The following is an 8,848-nucleotide window of genomic DNA, read 5'->3' as shown; positions in this document are numbered from 1 at the left end:
TCCCAACTTTCACCAGACTTCAACAAAGTATGATCCCCCCACTCCATCCCACCCCTCCTCCCTCCCCTTCCATGTATCTGCATATTTGCAAACACGGGCCCGTTTTATTCGCACCTACCAAAGCGGATCCAAGCAGAGGGGAGGGCTCCCACAGTCCGAGCGGTCCGTCTCTCAGCCTGCCGTGCAGAATGGTGACAAAAAAAAAGAAAGGGGCAGGGGGAAAACAGCTTACTCTCCGAGAACACAATCCGGCAGAGTGTCTGTCTGTTAGGAACAAATGTGAAAAGAAAAAAATCATTCACCGTCAGTTATTTTGGAAAAGCGTACTTTCTCAGAGGCTGAACGCGTGGGTTCCCCCAGCTTTCTCGGTCCTTGCAATCCCACCTCTACATCCCCGCTTGCAGAGAGGAACATGCAAACACATTTCATAGATTTTTGGAGCTTAGCGGAAAAACCGAACTGGACTTTTCTGCGGCGCGCGCACTTCAGCTGAAGCAATAATGAACTGAGAGAGGCCGTGCGGTTCACTTAGATATCAGGACAGCTGAGGCGAGAGGTGTTATTTCATAATGAAACTAGGCTGAAAGAGGATAACTGTAATCTACTTCTATGATAACTGGCTGTATCTATTAGTCGGTGACGTTGATAACGCAGTGGCACACGTGGTGATGATATTTACCATGAATAAATTGTTGTTGAAGCGACAAAAAAATACCTGAATGAGCTGTTATGCTTTTTAATAGATCTATAATTACATGTAGAAAAATATACCTTAAGTATTAAGTTAGTATGCTATATCATGTTGTTGTTGTTGTTGTTGTTAAGTGTGCAACCTTTCACACACAGGAGTAACCTTTGTATAAAGTGGGATGATGTTTTAGTATAAACACGGATGAACTCACTTCACTCATCAATTTATATAGAGAACAGAGGTTATCCACCACGAAAGGCTGTCAAAATCAACCCGATCCTTAAGTCGCTCCTCCCCTCGCTCAGCCCCAGAGTCCACTCCACCTCTTTGGACTGTCCTGTCTGCTGGCAGGCGTCCAACACAAGTGTGTGGAAATGACACCGCCAGGGCGGCAGAGATTTTCCTTCATTTCTCTCCTTCCCGATCGCGGACTGGCTGACATTGGCTAGAAAGTGGAGCAGCTCGTCAGGGACAATCAATGCGAATCGATCGAGCTGTGCGGTTGAGGCTCCAGTGCAGTAAAATATCGCGGCAGCTGAAGAGAGAGAGAAAGAGAGAGGAGAGAGAAAGAGAGAGAGAGGAGGGGGTGTTCTACCAACTCTGCCAGTAGCCAACCAACCTCCCTGTAAACAAATATGCTCTGACTCTCATAAACATGACACTCACTTAGTAAATACTTAAGCCAAAGACCCACTAAATGCGTAATTACGCACGATATTTGTGTTCCAAATAAAGATATGCGCCTAAATAAAACATTTGATTTAATTCAAAGTCATTAAAGAATAATAATTTCAAATTTAGAATACAATCTCAGAATAGTGGAAATCAATTAGGCCATATTACTTATTTCCAAGTCATTGCACTTGTTGCAAGAATAAGTCATTAAACTGGCAAGGAGTGAAAATCATATCAAAAATTTAAAAAAATCTTAACTGTATAAACAAAGTTTTAGTATCTGATTTGATGCTAGAAAGACTCAACAGCAAATGATAGAAGATAACACACATTGTCTATATAGATTAAGTTATTTTGCATTATTTATATATTTTTAGGCAAATGTTGCTATTTGGAATTCATCATTAAAAGTTCAGTATAAAGAAACTCCACATGACTTCTTTCAATATCAAGCAATAATGTGCTCTAAACGGTAATGTTTACTTTCCATCAGTCAGTATAAAGAGTGGGTGACATTTATTAAAATGATATTTTAGAAATTTCATAGTTTCACAGATATTGTTCAAAATCCAAAATTAAATAATCCCCAAGATATGTTTGTACTTCAATATTTCTTCAGAGCTGTCCCTCTTCACCCAATGATGTGAAATGTTATTTAATTATAGGCTTTGTTTTATTACACCTTTTCCATTTTAGGCTATCAAAGATTGTCTGAAATCCCTGCCAAGAACCACAAAGTGATCACCACAAGTAATCCAATGTGGACAAATCAATGGGGGCAACTACATGCCTCCTGGATGGAAATTGACAGTCAATGAATTGTCATTAGAAACTGGCTTTTCAATTATTCTGAGATTTTAAGGTGACTTATGGCTGTGGTCATCAGGGGATATTGTGCAGCAACAACAACAACAACAACAATGGAGGAAATCCATGAGAAAACAAGCCCAGCGAAACAAAAGTCGCAGAAAAAAACTCATCCAGAACCAGTTTCAAAAAGCTACTTTCAGTACTCCTTGTCCCCTGTGTGTTCCCTGTCTGCTATTTTCACACCTATGATGTTTCTTTTAGGAAATTGATGCCTTAGATAACTTTTAGAAAAGCACCTCACCAAAAAAGCAAAACATTTGAGGGTCTCACCTTAATCTAATGGCAATTCTAAGTGAGAGGTTGAGAGCAAAATGACTTTCATCATGACGTCCCAAACATTAGAATAATGAGAATAAAATGATTTTCATGTCCATTAGAAAAATACATTTTGGGGGGAAAATAATGCTGTCAGGGTTAAATTTTTAATTAATAAATCAGACAAGATGCTCATATTGTCATCTCATTGATCATCTGTAAACACTCTCTTGACACTAGATTTACCCTTTACATACAGGAACTGTATATAGCTGCTTATAATCATCACACTGCGTTGGTGCTTAATGTTGCCATTAAGTTGCATCATATGAACATAATTCATATGAGACAACCATGACAACATGTGACTTTATTATGAAAGCTGTCTGGGCTTGCTATAGCATCTATAAAGGTTATCCTCAAACGATTCAGAGCAGATGATGTTACCAAAGACTCTTGTACTCTCTCTGTTCATTCTTGTCTGGTGATTTTCTATATTGTTCTTACTGTCAGCTAATCTCATGTGCAGAGCCAAACCAACAAAGAACTCACCCTACTTATATGTATTGTGTGTGTATCCAAAACCGGATACATCTTATTTCTCTGTGCCATAGAGCTCTGTTGTTGTCCAAAAACTTGGTTCAGCCTATAGAGCTTCTCTAGCTTGTTGTGCTACACATCGCAACCTCTTAACTGTGTGCTAATTTCTTTCTCACAGAACCTCGGTACAAAGTCAAGAGGTTGTGTTCTGCAGCACAACAAACTAGTGATGTTCTGTAAAGAGAACTGTGTTCCTGGCCGTACAAGGAACTTCTCTCCTGAGGGTTACAATCTTATTACTGTTGTTACTCTTTGGAGCTGTTTTTAAACAAACTACAAAAGCCATTGCCTTCAGGGCACAGGAACATGTCACCTAGTGTAGCGGTGTGGCTCAATGACGTGTCTTTAATCATTTTTGGACCACAACAGAAGTCTACAGCACAGAAGAGTACAATATATCAGACTTTGGATACACACAATACCTGCATGTAGAATTGATTCATTGTTGGTTTGGCTCTACACATTTGTTGACACTAAGAAAAATATAGAAATGCGCCAGCCTTGTCCCATAAAACTACTTTGCTCTATTTGGAGCATCAAGTTGACCCCCCCCACCCCCCCACCCCCCCACTTCTGGAATTTACTGCCTCTTTTCAGAACTAGTTTACCCGGTGTCTCACCAGGCAAAAAAAAGTTGGTATGGCAACACATGGACAGAGTAACCCTCAACACGAGTACCTAGACCAGATTATCTCTTTCTCTCAACATCTGTTATGGTTGACTCATTTTAGGGACATTGATTATAGTGTCACTTTTTTTTCATTCTTCTACATTCTCACTATGTTTCCACTCAGGGTTTTACACTATATACTATTTCATGATAATAATGTAGTTATAGTGAATAATGTAAAACGAACAGGAATAATTCTGCCTCTATAAAACTCACTCTAACCACATTCTTTTGCTCTTTTGTATGTGTTCTCCCTTTTGACCTTCTAAAGTCCTCTATCTCTGCTATGAAACAGAGGAATATTACATTGTAGTCTGCAATCGTCCGTGTCTTTCACAGGTTGAAAAGAGGGTCAAAGAGAAAAAAGCATGAGTGAGGGGGAGAGTCATGCATGGATAGAAGGGTAGGAGGAAGCAGCAAGCTGTGACTCTTGGACATGTTCTGGTGGGTGCACTGAACCCCGGAGGCTGCAGCCACACTCAGCTCTTTGTTGTTTTCATTCTGCACAGGGAGGCAGGGTACTTTCCTGAGCTGGGGAGGAGGATTAGCGTTGCATGGCCTCCATCCCCGTCTGCACACATGACCGGCACCGTAGGAAAGCCCCCAAAGATGGCCCAAAAAGAGGTACGTAAGGGATGAAGGCGAGACATGAACAACGACTTTCTCCAATACTGAGCAATGTTGCAAGCCCTGTAAACTGTCCAAATGATCACTGTAACACACTTTCAACATCCCCTTATTTCTGAGAAGCTGGATTCTTGTTCTGTTGCTTGTGTCTACAGTGTCTCCCCCAGCTTTCACACAGCAATTCTTTTTCTTTCATTGCTCAGCTGCACAAACACATCTATTTCACTTTTGTAAATTTTACAGTACAGAAAGATGCCTGCTGTGATTTAACTGAATCATCATATGTTCCCCTTCAGTCCTGGTGAACCACTTTTTGTTCATAATAATAATAATAATGATGATGTCAACAGTAAAATGACAAAAGAAAATGCAATTAAAGTTAAAGTTAAAGTTAACTTGTGCTATACAAAACCCAAACATTTGACATTTGCAGGCAACAAATAAGGTCGCCCTCTCTTATTTGATGGTCTTTGATGCCAGATGATGTCATTTCCTATAAAATACCACAGATTGCTTGTAACAGATGTTCTAGCAGTTGATGTAGTTTCTTTTCACAGTGAATGATTTGAATTGATTTTTAGACACAAGTAAGCACCAAAATGTTACTACAAATAAAGATTGATTGATAATTGATTGACTTAGGAAAAAGGTCCTGGACAAGAATGATTCTTTTTTTTTTTTTATAAAGTCACAAACTCTTACACTATCAGTTTTGAACAATCAGTGTAACCACTCCACCATGCTGGGTGACTTCATCATTTATTAGATCCTTTAATCTCAACTGGCTAAACAACCTACTTGACAGATAATTGATAGCTAATAAAATCAGAAGGGCGACAGATTTTCTAAATTATATTTGCATGTGACTTGAGTTTGGCTTAAACGAGGCAGCTAAAGCCACCTGCTTAATGTTACAAATAAGTCATCATGTTTGAATAACCATTGCTACAGTAAACTGGATGCTAAGCTCTGCCTCCACTACCAACGTGCCATCTCCCTGACCTCATCTCCTTTTCACTGCAATATGAGGTATGAACTGTATGAACATCACACAACTTTATGCATTTACATTGAATGTTGGTATACGATGCAGATCATCAATACTCTGTTCCATAGTAACAGTACATTCTGTTCCGAGGATTTATGCAGATAACAATGACAAATTGTAAATACATTCTGACAAAAATATGCAAAAAAAATGAAAAGATTTCAAATATACCTCCAGATGTCTGAATGGCCACCCACATCTCTGTTTCTTTCACTGGCCATTCTAGTCTAAAAAACTTCACTAGCAAATTGTAGAAGTGTGAAAATTAGATGCCAGTGATGCTCCACTGAAGCTACGATGGAAAACAACCATATCAGGTGCAGTTTACCAGCTATAAACTGCCCTGTAAAGGTCACTTTTATATCAACAAGATGCTAAATTCAACAAAGACCTGATGAAAATTCTGTTGTGATAAAAGATACTCTCTCATGGATCATGTTTTTTAATCAATAGACTCAATGAGGGAGTGTACAATGTCTAATCTGTGCTAACGATATCATGACTGCAGAACTACGGTTACTACTAAATGTTTTAATATTGTAATGTACACACGTTTCATGAGCTTGTTTCCAGCTGGTGACATGACCACTAATAAGTAATCCAGAGGCCATTGCAGGGCTTTTGTAGCTCTTGGATGTTTGGCCAACATGATAAAACAACTCTGCTAAATTATTTGTGTATTTATGAATGTGCTACTTTCAGAAATAATTTGTAAATGCAAGGTAAACACATTTATAAGATGAATTTGCTGTGGAACCCAGAGACTTTGTGCCATCAAATAAAACAAACTAAATCCAGATGAGCTAATCTGAAAGTGAATATGTCCTAATTAATTCTTAAAACAGGTTGTCAGGGGCATGACATTTGATTAAGTAACAACAACTCAGACAATAGGCTGTCAGAGTACCATGAAAAGAAAGATTAATGCATTCATGTGCTAATATACTTGTGCATTGTTAGGATTCATGAACCGAGATATTTTGCTTGTGATGTAATTGAATCACACGCAACATGGCTCGTGAGTTAATTAATGGTTCAGGCTTATTGACGTGACTGCGAGTAAATAACTGTGAGTTAATTATGTGGGAACGTACAGCTGGATAAGCTACAGTGAATAATGTTGGAATTGGTCCTTTCTTCTGTGCACCATTTTCTCCTACCGTTGTGCCAAGAAAGCCTGCCAATAAAAACAGTACTTAAAGGAGGGGTCAACAAACTTGGCTGCCAACAGGTACACTTTTTTTAAAATAGTAAATTCCCTTTAAAAGATTTGTTTGGCACATTTGCCTCTGTACATGTGACAGTCAGCACTTCAGAATCCAAAGACATGTCATTTTGTGCCACAATCAATGCAAGACTCGACAGTTAGTCATCTTTTTGTCTATAATCCTAAATAAAATACAGTTATACAGAATATTTTTGGTAATTTGGTCTCAAATCCAGTTTAGTTTCACTCTGCTTTCATCACCGCTCTCTCATTTATCTGTCCCAGCAATATTGGCAACTTCAAGGACATACCACATTCACGTAGGACGGGTATTGGACACTGTGCTATCAATTGAGTCCCTGAAGTGTTATGGATTTTGTGGCGTGTTTTCCTGTCCCATTGAACAGGCCTGCGTCAGTCACACCTTTCAGGAGCCTTGCAGCTTCAAACTGCAGAGGCCTGCTGCCTTGTGAGCAACACTAGCTCAATTTCTGGAGAATTATTACTCATCCCACCACTAATCACATGCTCAGCCTCATCTGTCAGGGAGCAAGTGCTTCTGTTGTCTTGACTGACAGTATGAGGACAAAAAAAGCATGACAAAATTACATCAGCAACTCTTTATTATGTGCCACTGAATGAGTGGTGCCATTTCCTTCTTGAATGAGCTATGAGCTGTAAAGCAGCAAACACTGCCCCATATGTAGCAGTACCAGCAGACCAGCTGTTGCTGCTGTTGCAGTAAAAATCAGGGTTAGGGCGCCATCTTGTGGCAAGTTTCAACATAAACTGTCTAAGAAATTGCAGTTAGACATATCCACTTCTGGTTTCCAAGGGTGCAGATTCAGCTTCTAATACCCATCCATCAACACATTACATTTTAGTATTCTTAACATGTTCAAGATATTGTCCTTATTTTTTTTTATGTATTTAATAACACAGTTTGAGTTTGAGAGTCAACATTTAAACATTTTACACACAGTTAAACTTTTTTTCTGTTGGTGTGTATTAAGAATGTTCATAGTACTTAATTGTACTTAATAGTGCCAATACAAACACAGCAGTGATGTTGGCAGTGTATTAACATTGGGATGGTATGAACAGCAATCAACGCATTATTTTGAACAATTAGACACCTCTGAGAATTATTTGAAAAGGACAAAAACACTGCATGAATTTGCTGCTATAGTGAAGCTAGTACCACACTAGATCAGTACTAATATTGGTCATTTTCTGCTTGTCAGTTTGTCTCACACTGTTTTTGTTCCATGTGATCTCCTGCACGTCTCTTAAGGTTATCAGTATGTGATCCTTGTGTCACATGAGTGTTTAAGCACCAAGTCAATGCGGTCAAACTCCCAAACTTTAAAGATTCAGTTGACTCAGATTATACTTGAGACAATTTCTACTTCATCTGTAGCTGTTACAGGTCATAACAGACAAACTGAACCTGCAACAATTTCTACCTTACCTGTGGCTGAATATTTAATTTTTTTGGAAACATTTGATCAGCGACTCATTAAAACAAACTTTGTGATAAGTGATTATAATTCTTTATGAAATGATTATAACATATTACACCGATGAGAATAATACACTTTTCAAAAATGTCAGCAAGTGACCAGCAATTATCAAGTATTATATGTGACCTTATATTGTTCTAAAAATGCTTTATGATATGTTATGTTGTAAAGCATTATGTGTACATGAATACTTACAACAATTATACAAATGACACATTAATAGGCACATTATAACTCATTGTTATAGTATTGTTATAATGCATTATAGACAACAGCTTCATATAGTGTTACATATTTTCCTTATTAAGATAATAAAGATAAAATGATGTCTGTGACATGGAATAATCTATTTCAACATACAATTAGTGTATCATAAAAATTGAAATAGCAAGCCTATTTCTGTTCTAATGAGAAGTGCAGAGAGTAAATACTGCCTCTACTGGTCTACAGAAACAGCAGCATGCACATGGCTCTCTCTGGGTACATTACTACAAACTTTGGATCTTCAAAACATCATCATCCAAAAAGCAATATAAGGTTTGACTCTTAATATTTTTCCATTTTTGGGTACATGTCATGTCAAATTTAACTTGATTTGTCAAATGAATATGATGTTCCAAACCAGTTTCATTTGTTAAAATCAAAATAAATTAGTTTGTGCAGAAAATGTCGAGATCACTTG

Source organism: Scomber japonicus, chromosome 13 (genome assembly GCF_027409825.1).
Source record: "Scomber japonicus isolate fScoJap1 chromosome 13, fScoJap1.pri, whole genome shotgun sequence".
Classification (NCBI taxonomy): domain Eukaryota; kingdom Metazoa; phylum Chordata; class Actinopteri; order Scombriformes; family Scombridae; genus Scomber; species Scomber japonicus.
This window is presented reverse-complemented; position numbering follows the sequence as displayed.